This window comes from Rhipicephalus sanguineus, chromosome 5 (genome assembly GCF_013339695.2).
Source record: "Rhipicephalus sanguineus isolate Rsan-2018 chromosome 5, BIME_Rsan_1.4, whole genome shotgun sequence".
Taxonomy (NCBI): Eukaryota; Metazoa; Arthropoda; class Arachnida; order Ixodida; family Ixodidae; genus Rhipicephalus; species Rhipicephalus sanguineus.
The window spans coordinates 68812596-68830714 of NC_051180.1; the positions used below are offsets into that span (position 1 = coordinate 68812596).

General features: G+C 46.5%; 1 protein-coding gene across 1 annotated transcript in view; it reads right to left on the reverse strand.

Moving 5' to 3' along the window:
• LOC119393724 (uncharacterized) overlaps nucleotides 1-18119 on the reverse strand; it is a 64035-nt gene that overhangs the window by 24401 nt on the left and 21515 nt on the right. The window lies entirely within an intron of this gene.

Consider the following 18119-nt stretch of genomic DNA (forward strand, 5'->3'; position numbering starts at 1 on the left):
TGCAAGCTCAGCGCTCGTCGTCGTCGTCTTTCGTGTTCCGTCCGTTGTGTGTGTTTTCCTTTTTCTTTTTTTTCTTTTTTTTTTTGCGCTGCAGTGCGCCAGAGGGAAAGCTTTTTCAAAGCCGGACGTGTGACGGAACATGAAAAATTTCACGCCGCAAGAGAAGGCGTGAAACGGCGAACGTTAAGCGGCGAAGTTTCGTGTGAATGCATCACCTTGCGCTTTATATATGAAAAAAAAAGAACAGGGAAACACAGATAAGAAACTTTGGCAGATGGTAGTATCGCTCAGTAAAAATGAGATCGTTGGGAACGAAAAGTTAACAAAACAAAGAAACGCAGAGTTTTGAGTGGGTGTGCATGTTTGCGATCATTTTGTTGCTAGCATTTTCTGGGAATAATCTCGCATCGAAAGGACCATCGTTCTAGATATATGATGCTTGCGGCGCAACAAGGTACAGCACGCTTGAAGGGTTTTCGGAAAGCACGGTGAAGCAAACGTGAACAAAATATTGAAAAACGCACACCAGCCAAGCTTTAAACGTTGTTCCGGCTTGTATGCTTAAAAACATGCTGCTGACGAAGCATGTGGGCGTGTTAACGACCAGCAAAAACTTGAGATTGCATTGGAAGAGAAAATTAAAGAGGCGTACATGTGCGTACCTGCTTCTAACAAACTGGAGAAGACAAGTGAAGCGCCGAAGATAGTAACGGATTTGAGTGACGTTATCACTGCTTTCTCTTTCCGCCTCTTTGTGCAGCTTGCAAACAAAACAGTTTCGCTAATGACGGTGTAATCGCGATGTGAAGCACGTTGCCTGGTCCACCGCAAGAAGCGGGAAAGCGGTCGAGAACAGAATGTTCATTAGCTGAATGAGCAGGTATCATCACGGTTCGACGCTTTCACGTACAAGATTACAATGACTGGCCAGGCAAAGATATAAAATCCAAACGGCAATATAAAGGTAATGGACGAAAAACTGAGCGACAGTATCAAGTGCGTTCGCGGTACAATATTTTAGGGGCGGAGCACCTTAAGGTCTCGGCGTATCGGCGTGCATCGTGCATCGTCGTCTGCTGTCGCCGCGTGCATCACCGTGTCCTGTCCATTTGCTTGAGCGCAAGAGAGAGAGCCGCCGCCTCAGTGTACGCCGTGTCGCGAGAGAGAGAGAACGGCACGCGTTGACTATGGAAACGCTCTTTCTGCGATGAACGCTCAACTACCAGCTCGCGAGTAACGAGAACGCGCCCTCGCCCGCGAGAGACAACGCCGACGCAGGCAGCGTCTGCTAGCGAGTTTCTTGAGTGAGAAAACCGACTGCTCGCGCTGCACAACCGCTCACCGGCCACCCCGTATATATAGTCACTGGATCTTGACCTGCAACGTAGTGCCGCTGGAAGATTTCTCTTATCCGTAGTTGAATAATAAAGATTCGCAGCGTTCCCGTTAACTAAAAGCGGACTGCGGGTCTCTGTGTTTAATCTCTTCTGTATATCATTGCCCATTAGCAGTGATTTTGCTGCGGGAAACACCGGCGCACACTTCATACTTCGCCCCTCCACAGGTTTCACGTTAATGCAGCTGAAAACACCCTTCCCTATATACTTTGCCCCTCCTCAAATTTTTTTCTATCACTTATTTTCAGTTAAGTAGATACATTGAACAGGATGGTGTGTTCTTTATTATTTTGAGCGATACGCCCTTGATAAAAACGGATATGATAACTGACATCATAATTTGATGTTTATTACTTGATTTATTTAATAAATTCTGTAGCTTTACTTGCAGAAACCATGATTTGATTATGAGGGACGTGGTATTTCGGGACTTCCGATTAGTTTTAGGTACGTGGAATTAACTAATATGTACTGTAATTGCACTGAAATTTTTGCGTTTAGTCCCCATTGAAGTGCACCCCAACGCGGATGTAATCGACCCCGGCCCTGTACTTAGAAGCGCAATGTCGTAGCCGCTATGCCATCATAGTCAGGGTTGCAAGGTCGAAAAGATAAAAAATAGCCAAAACATTGGAAAAGCTAGCCATAAAGTAGCCAACTTGAGCCAAGAGCCTAAAAGTAGCCAACAATAGCCACACGTGTGAAAACCGTTTCCACATCTTTTATTTCAATGGCTAAAAGAAAAAGCCTTTCGGCGAAAAAGCAGATATGTGCAGCACGAACTCTTCAAAATCATAATTCCTGAGATTGCACCACAAATTGTTGACTTTAGCAAACATTTCATGCATAAGGACGTAATGTTTCCGGTGCTGACGAACTTTCTTGGAAGGACTACAAATTGCGACAATATACGACATGATGAGTGTGCTCAATATCACAGTTGGTGGCAGTGAAGCATAAATTGTAGCAATTTTCAGAATAATTTCTTCCGTGATGGCTAGTAGAGAGTCGTAGTCCGTACCTAAGCCTTAGAAATGATGCAAGCAGTTTGTGAGATATACACAAGGATTTATTGGTGGGCCAGTCGGTGCGACATTCTAAAGAGAACACTAAAAAACAAGGACACAAGATGCAAAGGCGGCAACAAAGCGCTCGCTAACAACTGTTGTTAGTGAGCGCTTCTGTTGCCGCCCTTGCCGTTTGTCTACTGGTTTTTCAGTGCTCACTTGAAATGGCGGATACCGAATTTCTAATGTCGATTAATGTCGATGTGTGCAGAGCGCCCTAGATGCGGAGCGCTTTTGATTCATGTTCGCTTCCAATTGTGGTTTAAAGCCGAGTTTAGCAATGGCTAATCTGCAAAATGAGGCCCCATTCAACGGTTCTCCCTGAGTCCCAGCCAGGCATCCAAAAGGATTTTGTTTTTGTGTACGCGAGGCCTGCTTGACTGGCATGTTATGAGCGCGTAGCTTTTTGTATTTGTGTTATGATCGCCACCACTGACCCTTACGCCTGCTTAGGCCGCTGCGCCATCCCTTTCATTAAAGTTAGTTATCTCCGTAATCAAAGTGCAAAATTCAAGTTTCGGATTTGGAAGCATGCTTTGACTTCCATATCTTCGCAACACATACCGGAGCACCAGCAGCTGTGACATCACCAGATGTTAATAATTTTGCTCAAATTGGGGGGACAAGAAAGTAGCCATAAAGGAGCCAAGTAGTCACGACGATTTTTCTGCCGCCGGCCGGCCTAAAAAGTAGCGAAACTGACGCATTGTAGCCAAACCTGGCAACCCTGATCACAGTTGATATTACTTCGTGCAGTTATGATAAGTCCATAACACTTTTACTTAACAACGCTTTTGTAGAAAATTATAAGTTCGCTTTATGGCTGGACTTTTTGTCCTAAATATTTTCGTGCTTCTTAATGTACCGGCTTTTAATTACAACCATTTTGAGTGTCCGTCCTTCGATAATTTATTAAGGCGAATGCCTAAGGATGTTGGAGGTTCATTCGGACAGCCGCTGACCTTGACGCGAAAGACGTCGTGACGAAGAAGCTCCTCCGCGAATGCGTACGAAGACTGCTTTGAGTGAGTGAAAAAAAAAAAACACATTTGCGTGTAGCCGACGCCACTTCTCGGCTTTACTGTGCAGAGTTGCTGTTCTGTGTCGCGCCTAAAAGGGGGCGCACGCATGCTGCGTATTTACGTCAAACTAGGCGCAGTTCCTGCGGCGTCGGCTGTTACCAGCGGCGCTAGTCGGCGGTGGCGAAGTCAGCGATCGGTAAGCATGCCCTTCCTTCTCGCGGAGACGGCTTCGCGAGTATGCCACTGCGGCAGAAGCGCGAGTCGCTGCTCTTACTTCTGCGTCAGTACGAGCACGATGCTGATGTCAAGGTAATCCTGTACTCTGTAAGCGAGAAGCGTAACAATCTTAGGCGTGACGAACGGAAGACGTAAAGACATCCACAGCACAAAAAGGGGACTGCGTAAGGTATTCAAAGTGTTTACTTTAATCCCAAAAATGTGTACTGCTCATTTCGACTTGTCTTGCCTAAAAGAATGTAACATCTGCGCAATATTTATTCTGATAGCAATTGTGTCGTCACTCCAAGCGCATTGTTGCCGTCGGCTTAGGCGCCTCCGTGAGGTTTCGTATAAAGTCCAAAGGCGATAACATCACCCCGGGCGTCGTATGTCCTTGTGCGAGTGAAAGTGTGCGAGCGTAGCCGACGATCGTGGCTTAAGGGGTGATGAATCGCACATTCGCGGGAAAGGCTCATGAGGGCCGCCGGAGGGTGGGTTGCGGGGCCACGGCGGAAACTGCAGTCGTGCGCACCCTATATTTACAGGTATCCGTAGACGGCTCATACCAATGCACGTTTGGTTTGCGTTGAAGCGAAAGACAGAATGAAGGTCGCTTTGCTCGCTTCAGAGAACGCATTTCTTAAGCAGGCATTTTGTTGAGTTAGGCCAGATCGGATGCCAAAGGAGTTAGCGGCTAGTCTTACTTCGCATAAAATTCAAATTTGTTGCTATCGCAAAACAGTAGCTGTTTTTGCTCTTGCGGTTACCTTTATTTCAGTGTTGCGGTCGGTTATACAAGAATCGCGCTTTCCAACTGAAATTTTAATTTCTGAAAACTGCATGTTAATCTTAATGTGCGCACGTTCTGTGAGCGGGTTCTAAAGTGTTTTATCTCTTTCGGCCCTGGCGTCGTCAATTGACGACACCGCACAAAATTTCTCCTAGCACCTCGGAAATGAAAGCAAAATAGCTAATTCTTGGGAGGGTATTTCTTTAACAATCCCCACTGCGATCGACACCACCATTGTGGCATTTTTGCGGAGTTGGGAGCCGCAGTGAAGAAGAAGTTTGACCGAAGTCGTTAATTTCATTATTCTAATTTATAGTTAGGATGAGAAGTCTGGGCTGAATGTAGAAATAATTATTGCACTAGTTCTTTTTTATGTTTGATTGTCTTTTGTGTTAACTCAGCAGTTATAACTTTATATCTTCATATCTACAATTATTGGCCAATTCCCCAGTGTGGGTATGAGCCATGTGTAGAGGCACATCATCATCATCATCATCATCATCGTCATGAGTGACGCCGAGGCGGGTGAGCTGAGGCGGGTAGGCACCGTTTTCGGAACGTAGTTCTCAAGTTGTTGAAAGGACTTTCACACCTCCAGATATGGAGTTGGTTCAGATTTTGTGTACTCTAGTGAGTGCCAGAAATAAAGAGGCGATTTTTATCATTTCATGGCCACTGAACCTTGATGACCTAATTTGACGTCATGTCTGTAAATTCATAAATACTTACACTAATGGGTCAATTTTTTTATTTGTGGTCTTCTGAGGCCTTACTATTAGGAAATGCGTACTAAAACAGTCTCCGACAAATATAAAAATTCCAGGGCTGAAATTATAGTATTGGCGCTTCCAGGTGAATGCTATGAACTACAGTATGGAAAAACACAATAAAAAAAAGCGCGCCCTTGCACTAGTGGCGCAAGGCTACACCCAACAGCAGAGCTAGTGTTCGACCTAGCTTTTTCTAAGTTTTTGCTAGTGATGCCAAGCTTTTGCCAGAGATGCTAAGGTTTTGCTAGTTGTACTAAGAATGGTTATGCTTGGCGATCCTCCTACGGTTTCTGTCGGTTCCCCACACTACGCACGTGTCACGTGGTTTTGGCGGGAACATGTCAAGAGATTAGCTGTTATGTGATGTTGTAATTTTAGCCACGTGATTAGCTGCTACGTGGTTCTTGGTGGGGACATATTCCGTCAGCAATTGTAACGTGATTTTAGTGATGTGACTGCTCTAACGTGATGTTACGGATTTTTAGTCACTTGACTAGCTGTTACGTGATACCACGTGATTTTAGTGACATGACTAGCTGTTACGTGGTTTCAGCGGTAACCTGCCACGTGACAGACGTTACGTGGTTTGTGGGGGGACATGTCACGTGAGTAGCTGTTACGTGCTTTTAGTCACGTGAGTATTTGCTACGTGGTTTTGGCGGGAACATGGCAAGCGACTAGTTGTTACTTGATGATACGTGGTTTTAGTCACATGACAAGTTGTTAGGCGATGTTACGTGATTTTTAGTCATATGACTACATGTCACGTGATTGTAGTCATGTTACTAGATGTTACGTGACGTTGCGAGATTTTTAGTTTCGTGAGTAGTTAATACGTGATGTTTCGCGCTTTCAGTGGCGCGAATTGTTACGTAACGTTTTGTTACGTAACGTACCATAGTCACTGACGTGACTATGGTACGTGATGTTACGTGATTTTTAGTCACGTGACTAGTTACGTTAATTCAGTCTTGTGACTAGTTCTTGCGTAATGTTACGTGATTTTCAGTCGCGTAACATACTCGCGCATCATAGTTATTGTATTCCACGGCCGGACAAATCGGCCCACGTGTTGTGGGAACAAAGCAGAAGGTGGAGAGGAGGAAGCGAAAGCGTGCCAGTTCATTTCTTTTCGCACTACCAGGCGCAAAGAAAAGCTTTAACAGCTCTTGTCAGTGGTCAGTCTAAACACGTTAAGAAAAAACATTTAGTTTCCCTATTCTCGTTATCGTGATTAGTCAGAACTCGTCTGGGGTACATCAGCACGGAGAAGTAACAGTGAGCTCTGCTCATGCAAACAAAGTCATTGTTTGCTTCTGCGTAAAGGAACATTCTGTCTGTCGCTCCTTCATTGCAAGTGACCTAGTTATACAATCTCTGACAGTGCTTACTATCCAAATCTATTAAGCGGCGCAGTCATATCGATCGGAGAAAACGAAAGGCACCAACCAGTGAAGCTTAAAATGATCAGGTCGTTGGGAAGGTATTTCTCTTCATTGCTTGTTTTTCCATGTCTTACGGTGCAACAGACTAATAAACACGAGAAATTCTGCTTCGTTCGCAAGCGTTGCGGAATATTAAGACGAAAGCCTTACATGCCTCAATAAACGCGAAATTTGACCGGCGAAGTCTCGCGTCCTGCGGCATCGCGGACGAGTGGTGCAAAAAATCATCACGTGATGACGTCCCCTTATGACGTCACATATCTTGACGTTATGACGACGTCATCTTGTGACGTCACATATCGCAAGAAATTGTGAGGTCATCAAGACTTCCAAAATTCTGGCATGACGTCATGTGACGCAACACCACATAATACCGTTGTAGCGCCCTCCCTTGGGCGGTGAACAAAACCGGAGCGCACGTGACCTCAAGAGAAGAAAATAAAGACGGCGCTTCGCAGTGCCACGTGAAGCCACTGCTCGTGTTTCCTGCTGGCATCGATTCTGGTTCAGTCGGCTCGTTCCTTTGCTCCGGTGGCATAAGCCTACACCGTCATCACATACGACATCGTACCTTGGTGAAATGTGGGCTCATCACGCAGGCAGTGCAGTATCAGGGGAGCTGCCTCCGAGCCTGGAGGCCATGCGAAAGCACGTTAGGTACACAAAGGTTTCGGAGGGTGGCGGGGCACGATAAATACAAGTAGAGTTACTGTATATGCTACCTTTGGGTAGCAGAGTTGCGCATCTGTCTTCCAAACGCCGCTAGCAACCATGCGTTGCGGGAAAGCTGACGCTCGGGCCAAATTTTGTATTTCTCGACGCCGCCGCTGCAACGAACCGGATTAATACTAGTCATCGACAGCCGATGTTTATCGCCGGTCTTCGACAAGCCACACATGTTAATCGGAGACACGGTGGGCATGTCGCCTGCAAAAACGGAGTGCGACTTCACCACGTAGCTGTGGTTGCTAGCCAGACCTATGCGCAACTCTGCTACCTAAAGGTAGCATATACAGTAGCTCTAAATACAAGTAGGGAGCCTACATCACCGGCCGTTCATGTAGGCTCCCTAATACATCGACTGAGACGAAAGAGGAGATAACTTTCGGCTTCAAATCGTCTTATACGAATGCACAAGGGACTACGTGATCTTGCGATACTTTGCCCTACGTCCCACTGTTAGTAGGTACAAACGTACATCAAAGTTTCTAAGTTTTTCGCGTGACCCTTACTTCCGTAAGGGTTTTAATATACTAAGCTTCTAATAAGACTCTTTATTAAGCCTACATTACACCGCTTATTACACCGTAGTCAAGAGCGTAAAGAAGTACGCAGAGCGTGCATCGAGCGAGAAGCGTAGGGTTACATGAGAGCAAAGTCGGCAACATAATAATTTCTGGGTCTTTACGCGACGACACTACGGTAGGATTACAAGGCACGCCGTAGTTTGTCGTTCCGGAAATTTCTACTGGCTGAGAATCTTCAACCTGTACCTATATCAAGGTACACGGGCCTCTAGCATTTCGCCTCCATCGAAGTGCGACCGCCATGGGTGGTTTCCAACCCACGTCTTGCGGGTCCGCAGCCGAGGACCTAACCACTGTACCACCGCGGAGGCCTGTTTACTTGAAGCCATCATATAAACAATAGCATTTTGGCTAAGTGTATTGATTCTTGAGGTATTTGAGCTCCATATCTATAGCGCTCTGTCTGTAAGAGTCGACTTTCGAATTCAGCGGGGCATACTAGTAGTAGCCCGGTAACAAAGCACCTGCTCAGTATAGGGAACCCAAGCTCAAGTTTGCGGCGCGACGACAGCGCCGCGCCAGCCGCGCTGCGGCTCTGTCGGAAAGCTCTGAACCGTCGCGCGGCCGACTCAGCCCCTTTCACGGTAGCAGTAGCGCACGTGCGCACGCGTTCTTCTCTCGGTGCGGGTAACTGGGAGGCCGTCAGCTGGGTACGTTGAACCAAGAGGCTTGCTGTGCGAAGCTTCGCATTTCCACGATGGCAGAAGCGACCCCGCGGAAGCGCAAGCGTGGTCCCGAAGTATTGCGGTTTAGTGGCCAGCCACAACAGTGCAGACAAGGCACACGATTCACGTGTTAAACTGTATCGGTTCCCGGGCGTGTCGCACGATAAATAAAGGCGGCAAGCGTGGATAGCTGACAGCGCTGTGTCGCCTTCTATTTTGGCTGTCTGAGTTCATCGCTTTCGTTCGTTCCGACTACCTGAATCGGTAAGTAACGGAGCGCATGCACGCAGCGACTACAGTAATGATTACTCGCTGTCTTCTCGCATTGTTAAAGTCCAGTTACGGTTGTAGGTGAAGCAACTTTGTGTTTTGATTCCCCGTGCTCGTGAGACCTACCCGTCGTTGTTGAACGTTCACATTCGCGTTATACCGTTAGCGTTGCGCGGTTGGTTGAATTCAACTGAACTCGGCACATTGTCAGAAGTTCGGCGCCTGCATTTCACGCGTCGGGAAGGCTGCTTTATCACGCCGGAACGGACGTCTGTGCATTTTCAGCAAGCTTTGACATCGTTCTGCAGGTTTGCTTTGTTTTTGTCACTTTATTGGGGTGATATATATTTAAGCCGCTAAATATAACTGGCACTTAGTACATGCTTTGCAATTGCAACCTTGAAGTAACCACCTTCTGACTTTGTGCGATTTTCTAGCCGCGTTCACGCAACAGGTTTTATACGCCTGTCAAGTCGATATCATAAAAAGAGACTGCAAGCATGACGCGAGAGCCGAAAAAACGAGGCGAGCAGTTCATCTTGCTTCACAGCGGTTGAAGCTCAGCTAGCTGCCTCGCGTCTTAATCGGCGGGTGATTCTCCAGCGGCACGGAGGACTTGACTCTAACCTTCTCAGGAAGCAGTGCCATGGCCGTATAATCTTTTTTTCGCACGCCGCAAACGTTTGTTCACGAAAGTACACGGCTGCTACTCTAAGCATGCCATACCAAAACAACAATCATATGATTCGTAGTCCACGCCGCAGAACATCGATAGCGTGTACGGCTTCATGTCGGAGTGCATGTGGGCCATTATTCATCTTTAACGTGACAGAATGAGACTTACCTCGAGGTATACGTCCTACACAGTGTAATCGCGACTTGGGAAATGCATTTCGCTTTGAGTCGGGCGTGGTTGTCGTCGATCGTCTACTCTTCACCGTTAACGTGATTGACGAGCCTTCCTCATTTTATCAAGTTCGCTTTGCGGAAGTGCCAGTCAAGCTCGAAGATCCTTTTGAAGCCGCACTGCACGCGGTACATTGTGAGACGCCGCAAGTGCACCGCGAGCGCTCTGCACGTGCACGGAAGCGAGCGGCAACGCGGTGGAGAGAAGGGAAAACGCTCGCTGACCACGCCCCAGTTTCTCTTTTTCTGCCAGAGATGGCGCTGCCTGTCAAGAGCAGCAGCGCCGCTAAGCGTTGCTTGGGAAGCCTATAGGTGTCCCTAGTACTCAACAACTGATAATAATGAGAAGATTGCGGTCCATTGTAAGATGGGACAAAATACAATATATAGATTTGATGTCAGTCTAGGCAATACATAAACTAGTATCCCAGGAGCAATTTCTTTCGAGTAGAAGTCACCAATCTCAAAAGCTATGTCTTTGTGGATGTGCTTACTCCATAAAAGATAGCGGGAGCTAGAAGCATGGCACGGCCCTTTCTTTTTAAGATGCAGGCGGTTTCCATGGACGCGGGCAACACAAGTGGTGGAGAATATTCGCAGTTTAAAGAAAAGTAAACAAAGTTCTCGGGAACTTGTGGGCCATTTAGCGAAATCAATAGCTTATCTCTCAAAGGTAGTCTAATCGTGCGACGTGACAGTGACGTTTCTGCGTGAACAGTATGTCGCGCGCCGTCGAAACTGCAGCACGTTGTCAGCGCTGTCTAGTATTTTCTTCCTTCGTTCCCGCCTGTGTGCGCTGCAATGTTACCAAGGTGCAATACCAACTAGCCCGCCAAGACATCCTCGTGTTTAATAAGTTGAGAAAACACAAACATATTCTAAATTTATGTTTAATATGCCGACGCAAGCTCTCCGTTCATCAAGGAAAAGCGTCCGCTCGGCGTGAGCCCCACTGGTCCAAAAGGCTATCGAAACTCACAACATGCCCTTCCGAATTTTACTACGAGGCCATCCTTCAGACCATTAATCATCCGTCGGTATATATTACTGTTCACTTGAACATCCGTTATCTCCTTGCTTGTCTGACTTCTTTAAAAAACGCGAGGTCTGCACGGAGTGCGCGGGACACTTCGCTGCTATTGTGAACTGATAACAGTTTTCGCTGTAAAAACCTGTGCTTTACGCATCCAGACATCTACGTAACAGCTTCAGCGCGTTTTCTTAATTCATGAGATCAAAGCGAATTGCGAATACGCGCGGCTGAACAGTACACCGCCTTATTTAACAATAATAGTTAATTATTTTCTCATTGTATTGTCTTTCGTCTATATGGAATCGTCGTCACCTAGGAAACTACATTCTGAGTTTCCTTAAGCCCCCGGTATTTGATCATTTCCGCGTGCTACATGAACAGACAGCGCCAAAACTTTATGAAACATGAGACACGAGCAAAAGCCTAAAAAATCGGCAGATCCAACGCGTTGTGGGAATCGGTTTCATGCGAAGCAGTGATCGAGTACTTCTAAGCTGTATTTTATGGCATTTAGCCAAGCTTTACGAGGTGGTTCGACGTGTTTTTGCAAGTGTAGTAGTTTTGTGCCCATCGTGGGCTTACCAGGCACGTCGACAACACTGGCGTTTAAAGGTTAACTTATGGTGCGACGTAACGTCAGCCCTCACGTTGGAGTATGTGCGTCAGTATTATCGAAACTAAGTGCCCTTTATGGTGCAATCATATGAATATCATACGTAACTTTCGTTAACGCATTCCTCCGGCGTCGAGCAACGCTTCACTAAATCTTGCTGAATCATAGCAATACAAATGTAATGTTTATTGGACTGCTATAAAAGCGGAGCCAACATTGGAACCACAGACATTAATGTGATATGACGCCTATATCGTAGGAGTACATAAGTAGTGTTTATTGCTTTCTCGTAAAATCCGATAGCCAGCACCACAAGCACAATTGACGTTGCACCAACATTACGCCTGCATAGGCTGTTTTTCCAAACCACTTTATAGACCTGGCGTGGCTCTGTGGTAGAATATCTGATTGCTACGCAGGTTCTTGGGTTCAGCTCCTGCAGGGATCCTAATTTTTATTCTTTCCATTCGTCGGGTCAGCGCTACCGATGACGGTTTTTCGTGACGCTCTCGCATTTAAATTACCAATGTCTCTTTACCAATATAAATTACCAGTATAAACTGTCAATCACCTGTGGCGCATACCCGTACACCGCGGCCCGTGGTCAACGGGTATGTGCCACACGTGTCTGGATGAAAGGGTTTGACGACGTAGTCGACAGTATTTTCACGTTATTCGTGTCGTGACCCGACAGTGATATCCATCAAATCCTCTTACCTTCCAAAGCCAATTTTGGTCGATACCAAGTTAAGGTGGTGTTCATGAGAGCACCCAGACGTACGCGGCTTGACAGATGCTTAGATACAAACGCTCAAAGTGCCAAAGGTTCCCTAAGAAACGCTTCGCATTTAATATTCCAACTGCATCGGCCGGCAGCCTTGCAGTTTGATTTCCGGCCTGTTCTAAAGCGCGCAAGCAACATGTACTGCGCAGTTCGACCGCATACAGTCGCAAATTTATGGAAAATACGACGTTTTCTCAGAGCTAGTGGCGTCTAAACTTTTGGTGCCGGCTGTACACTCCGTAACAGGCAGTCTAGAAGGCTATGGCGTGGCTGCCACTACGAGAGTAAGAGTCAATCTGCTTCTTGTAGAACGGGCCTAAGAGGGCAGCCTCAGCGAAGGCTCGCAGTCCAGCTCGATTCATCATCCATCATTGACTGGATCCAAGGCATCTGCCAGCCGCAGGGCCGCAACGCAAACGAATGATTGAGCCCGAAAGAATGCCGCGTGTCCCGAATCCCTTGAATGGGCTTGTTTCGGCTCAAGCATTATTTTCGAGCTTTCCATTCCAGAGTCTATCCTTTCTGCGGGAGCTTCATTAGTTGTTCTGGCCTACATTCACATCACTGCCAGCTGATGTCACTGTAAGCGCCGCTGCGTTACACAAACGGAAACACACACACACAAAAAGACGTAAGATTCTACGACAAATCGCAACTTGAGGACACGGAGCATTTGTGAAGTTTCGTATATGTTTGACACAGACATAGCGTGTGGCTCTGCGTGGCGTCTTCACGGAGTGCATGACCACACGATTTTCTGCGAAAATCACTATAGGCGCAATTCTAGCGCTCTGTGGTCGTTGACTTGCCACGGAAACGATAGGTGTGTACGCGTATTTGTCTCATCTTCATTCTTTTGGTTTTACATGTTCTTGAGACGTTGTTTATTTTGAGACTGATTATCTCCGAAAATTTTCAAGCGTTTATTATTTGTACGATTGGAAAGCGAGTGATCGCTGTTCAGTGCACAGGCATAATTTCTGCTTTTATTACGCGAAGTCTTTTTTTTAATCATCAATTTGCAAGACCACAATAAGTCAATTGTTGACTGAATAACAAGCTTTAGGGCAATCTGGGTATTCCGCATAATTACGATCCTGTTTCAAACGGGCGTCCTTCGGCACATCCGAACATTAGGCAGTTAAAAATGTTCTTCCATGTAACAAATTTTTAAATTTTACCAGTAATTGTTCTCTTTTACAAACTTTCTCAAGTAAATGTTAAGTGCATGTGATGCGCGAATGTGCAGGTACGGCACCTTCATCTTTTTTATTTTAATAGTTGCGTGCTATACTCCCCGTCTTATTCATATCCTGAAGTAGGCAGCGAAGCACACAATCACGTTGTGACAGTCGGTCTTTAAATTTTAGATTAGGCTACAAGTTTTCATATGCTTTTTTTCTAAACTTGCGTCCAGTTTTTCAACATATTCTTTGTGCGAAACTGCACATATTTAGGATCGTATTCCGCCCTTGTTCAATGGTTACGGTGCTTGGCTGCTGACCCGAAAGATACGGGTTCGATCGTAGCCTCGGCGTTCGCATTTCGATGGAGGCGAAATGCTAGAGGCCCGTGTACTACGCGATGTCAGTGTACTTACCCCCGATGCTCAAAATTATGCAGAGACCTCCAATATTTCTTCTCTCGTAGCCTTAGTCGCCTTAGGAATGTAAACCGCACAATGAAGCCATTAGGATCACGCTGTTAATGTTGTAACGATGGTATGATCTGTTACCATTTCCTCTACAGCAAATAATTTGTTAGAACAACATCGATCGACAGGCGAAATTCATAAGCCTCCGGTTCAATAACCTACAAAGGAACAGAAAATGGAGAGAGAAATGAAGAGAAATGTAGGCAGGTCAGCCGGACGAGAGTCCGGTTGACTACTCTACGCTCAGGTTAAGAGAATCGGTAGCGGATAGAGAGGGCCAAAGGGAGCAATGCAGGCACGCAGACGGACGTTCTGATGCCGATGTTTAACCCTTTAATGCCTGAATTATGAAAGCGTTCAAGAAAAAAATTGTTTTTTTTTTTTCACTTTTCAGCTTTAAATAGCAACCGTTAATTCTATCCGCAGTTTTATTATCCAAAATGCAACTTTTAATGCATACTTTTAGGTATGTCTCGAATTCGCGACAACCGGCACTTAAACCAATATGTAGCTCAATACAGGGTTATGTTCAAGGCAACGCAACTATGGCATCGCCGCATCGATAAAGCGGATCTGTTCAGGGTGACGTACCTTGGCGTCATCATTGTTGATAAATGCAAGTTTGACTTTATTATCTCCCAATGATCACGTGACATTGTGTCGGCCACCGTGTGAGCTCTATAGACTCCGCCGCCCAGTATAGCCGACTCCTTAGGGAGTCGACAGCATGAGATGAATGTGGCTGCACCGAGAAATTGATCTAGCTCGTGAAGAGACAGAGCCAGTTCTTTTTTATGATTTTTCTGCGTCGCAAACAGATATCCCTGCTCAACGATGTGATCCATGAAGGTATCAGATATGCGTAATGTTTGCTTTTTGATCAACAATGTACACAAGTATGAACCTAGTCAGCCGTTCACGATGGCTGGCCCTTGGGCAAGTGGTTCAACGTTGGCCGAGTGGCTGAATCGAGGGACGTGCCGACAAACAGAAAGACAGACAGAAGGACAGACAGAAAAACAGACCAAAATTTCTGCGTTTAAGTTCCCCAAGAAAGACCATCGTCTTTAAAAACGTACTTCAAAACAACGTAACGTGTCGTGTGCAACGTCTTGGACGTGTGCACATCGAAAACACTTTGTAGGAGATGGAACATACGTCGCTTAGGTAGAAAACAACGAAGAAGTCAGAACTGTTGCACGTGCTCCACGCTCTCCGGCAACAGATACACAACACAATGGGTTCGAGCTTGGAATACCTTACTTGAGATGGCGCTAGATGTCTCATGCTAAGAGCTACGTTCGCCGCAAATACATGATAGCCGGCGTTTAAGGCAGCACGCGTTTCGTGTGTTATTTGGAAAGCGTCTTTCGGTATGTCGCGAATTCGCGACAACCGGCAGTAAAGGGTTAACTAAAACTGCAGTAACACCATTAACGAATGCGGCCAGGCTCCGATAACGGCATATATATCAATAGATTGTGAATGTGACGATAGATAAAACGTTGAATAAGGTCTCAGAATCGTTATCAGAAACAGTGCGCCCTTATCTCGTGTCCGTACGAGCAGGTCTTGCGTACTCCAATATCTCCACGAATGATTTCCTGATCCCTCTGCGGCGACAGAAAGGGAGCGATAAATGTCATGAGGAAAGGCCGGGATTTAACCAGAAGACAAATATGAGATTTGCTACCCTGCACTGGGGAAGGGGTAAGGGGAGACAAAAAAATAAGTGAGAGATGGAATGAGAGAACAAAGGAGATAAACAGAAAAGCACACACGCGGGAACGACAAGTGAGCGTAGGCAGCCTTAACGCTTAGTATCACTGACGTCGCTGGTGAGAGCTCTTACTTCGATTCGAACGTTAAGCGACTTCACGTGCGTGCACGAGCGCGCTTCAAAGCATAGAGCGTCGGGAATCCGTGACGGTCTTCCAGTATTACTTCCTCGCTTTTTTTTTCTACGTGGTTCATTTCGAAAGCGGCATGCAAAGGAATCATTTCGGCGCCCAGCTAAAAAGGATAGACATAATGGGAAATTCACCGTACAGCGTTCAGACTTTCAGAAGCTCAGGCCGCCGAAAGGAGCGCCGTGCCGTCGCCTTTCAGCCCACGCTGATGCACCTGGCCTGTCATTAAGGAAAAGCAAAAGAAGATCCCGAATGGCAACATGTTTTGACTAATGCATATTGAATCGGGCGTGCAGAGTTGTCAGGAGACGGCACGGATGTGCAGTCTTTTGTTTAGAGCGGGCGCCTCTTCGGTGCCATCCGCCCTTCTCTTTTTTTGTTGTATTCTCGTCCGTGCCAAAGCACGAGAAACGCTTTCATCGACCAATTAATGCGAGCTCCGGTATAATCGATTATCGATTGCAGGTTCCGCGCTTCGGAAATCGGTATCTCTCTCCCATTTTGTGCCGGAACAGGAAAACTGACTTGGAGAGCGCGAGGTGACGGCTCGCGGAACTTGCACGGGGTAAGAACGCCCCGAACTCGAAGTAGGAATAGTAGCCGAGGGGGAAAAATTATAACAAAATAAGACATTTTATACGGCAGCGACGCGAAACCTGATCGCTTTCTCTGGGGGCCCTCGTCTTCTGCGAGGCTTCGACCCAGCAAACTGGCACTGCCTGCAGGGAAAGGAGCGGGAGACCCTTTCTCTGAGAACGTCTACACAATCGGCGCACTTCCCTTAAAATGCAGCAGCTGGGGCGACCTTTTCTCTCATCACTTTCTGCTCGACGGTGCGCGGGGGCAACAAGAGAAAAGTCACCCCGGCGTTCAAAGGGAGCGAGGCTATTCAAGAGCTCACCTCTCTTTTCCTTAGACCCCAGCGTCGTAGCATGGTGCCATAACGGGTCGCCTCTTGCAGGATCGCCCTTAGCTTAGGCGGCCGGCTGGTTTAAATAAAAAGAGAGAAAGCAAATGCGACTGCGGGGTACAAGAAGAGCGCATGGTCTTTGCAACAACTTCTTTCCTGAAAAGAAGTAGTGGGCGTCCGTTGGTAAGAATCGAAGGGAACGAGGGGCGGGGGGAGGAGGTGGAGGGTATAGAGCGCGACGCTTTAGGCAAAGAGACGTTTTCTGAAGCCTGTTACAAGGACATTTCGTGCTTGCTCGCCAAGCGCTCTTGCCATTGCTGTCGCGATTGTCATGCCCCGGAAGTAGCAGGGCAAAGCAAAAAAAGGAAGAAGAAATGTTATAGGCAGTTGAGAACGCGATCGCGAGAAAAAAACCCAATGCCGCCAGTGTTTCTCTACAAAGAGCGCTAAAAAGAAATCTGAAGTCGAAGGATGAAGAATATAAACTGGAGTTGCAACAGAGGGGCGTCTAAGGGCAAGAGGTGGAATCCCTTTGGTTGAAACGAGATCGCGCGAACGATGAGAAACAAATGAACGGCGATAAAGTGACTTTCTGGGGATCATCCTCAGTAAGGCATTAAATTTAGAGCATCTAGCGTTTGGGGCCATCTTTCCGCATTTGAATGATATGCATTGACGGGAACAGAAGTGGAAAAAGTGTCTCTTTCAATGCAACATACTGTGCCATATGAACTTTGATCGAGACGTTTTCTTATTTTTATTTCTTTGCCTGCACTATTGTTGCTAGCGTCAACTAAGGGAATCGTATCACACGTGATTACAGTGAGAGAAAATGTGTGCTATGAAGACGCGATGTTACGGAAGCATTGGAAGCTGCAACATAAACGTGGAAACGTCCCGGTTAACTTAAATGGCCGAGCGACCGTCTGAAAAGATGTACAACCTGGCTTCGATCCTGTGGCCACCGCGAATGTTCCTTCAGCTGCGAAGCCTTTCTTCTGGAAAATGCATGGGTTTTCCGTTCCTTCGGACTGTTTACGGATGGATGAGAACTATACTTCTTTGCATTTCACACAAGCTTTTTAAACTTTTATTGCGCGTGCTCTGCGTGCAAGTCTTTGCTTCGTGCTTGACTGTCGGGATATTCTCGAATATGGCGTCAGCGTTGTTGCATTACGTGCCAAAGCCTTATCGCCATTTGTAAGGCGTAATCAGACGAGATCACTTGTAATCGAAAGGAGGGAATTGGGTCAGTTATAATTTGTTAAACGATTCCGGCTAAACAGCTGGCGATGAGGACGACGCGGGAAAAAAAGAAACGGCGTACAAAAAAGAAAACATGTGGAGCTTCAATAGC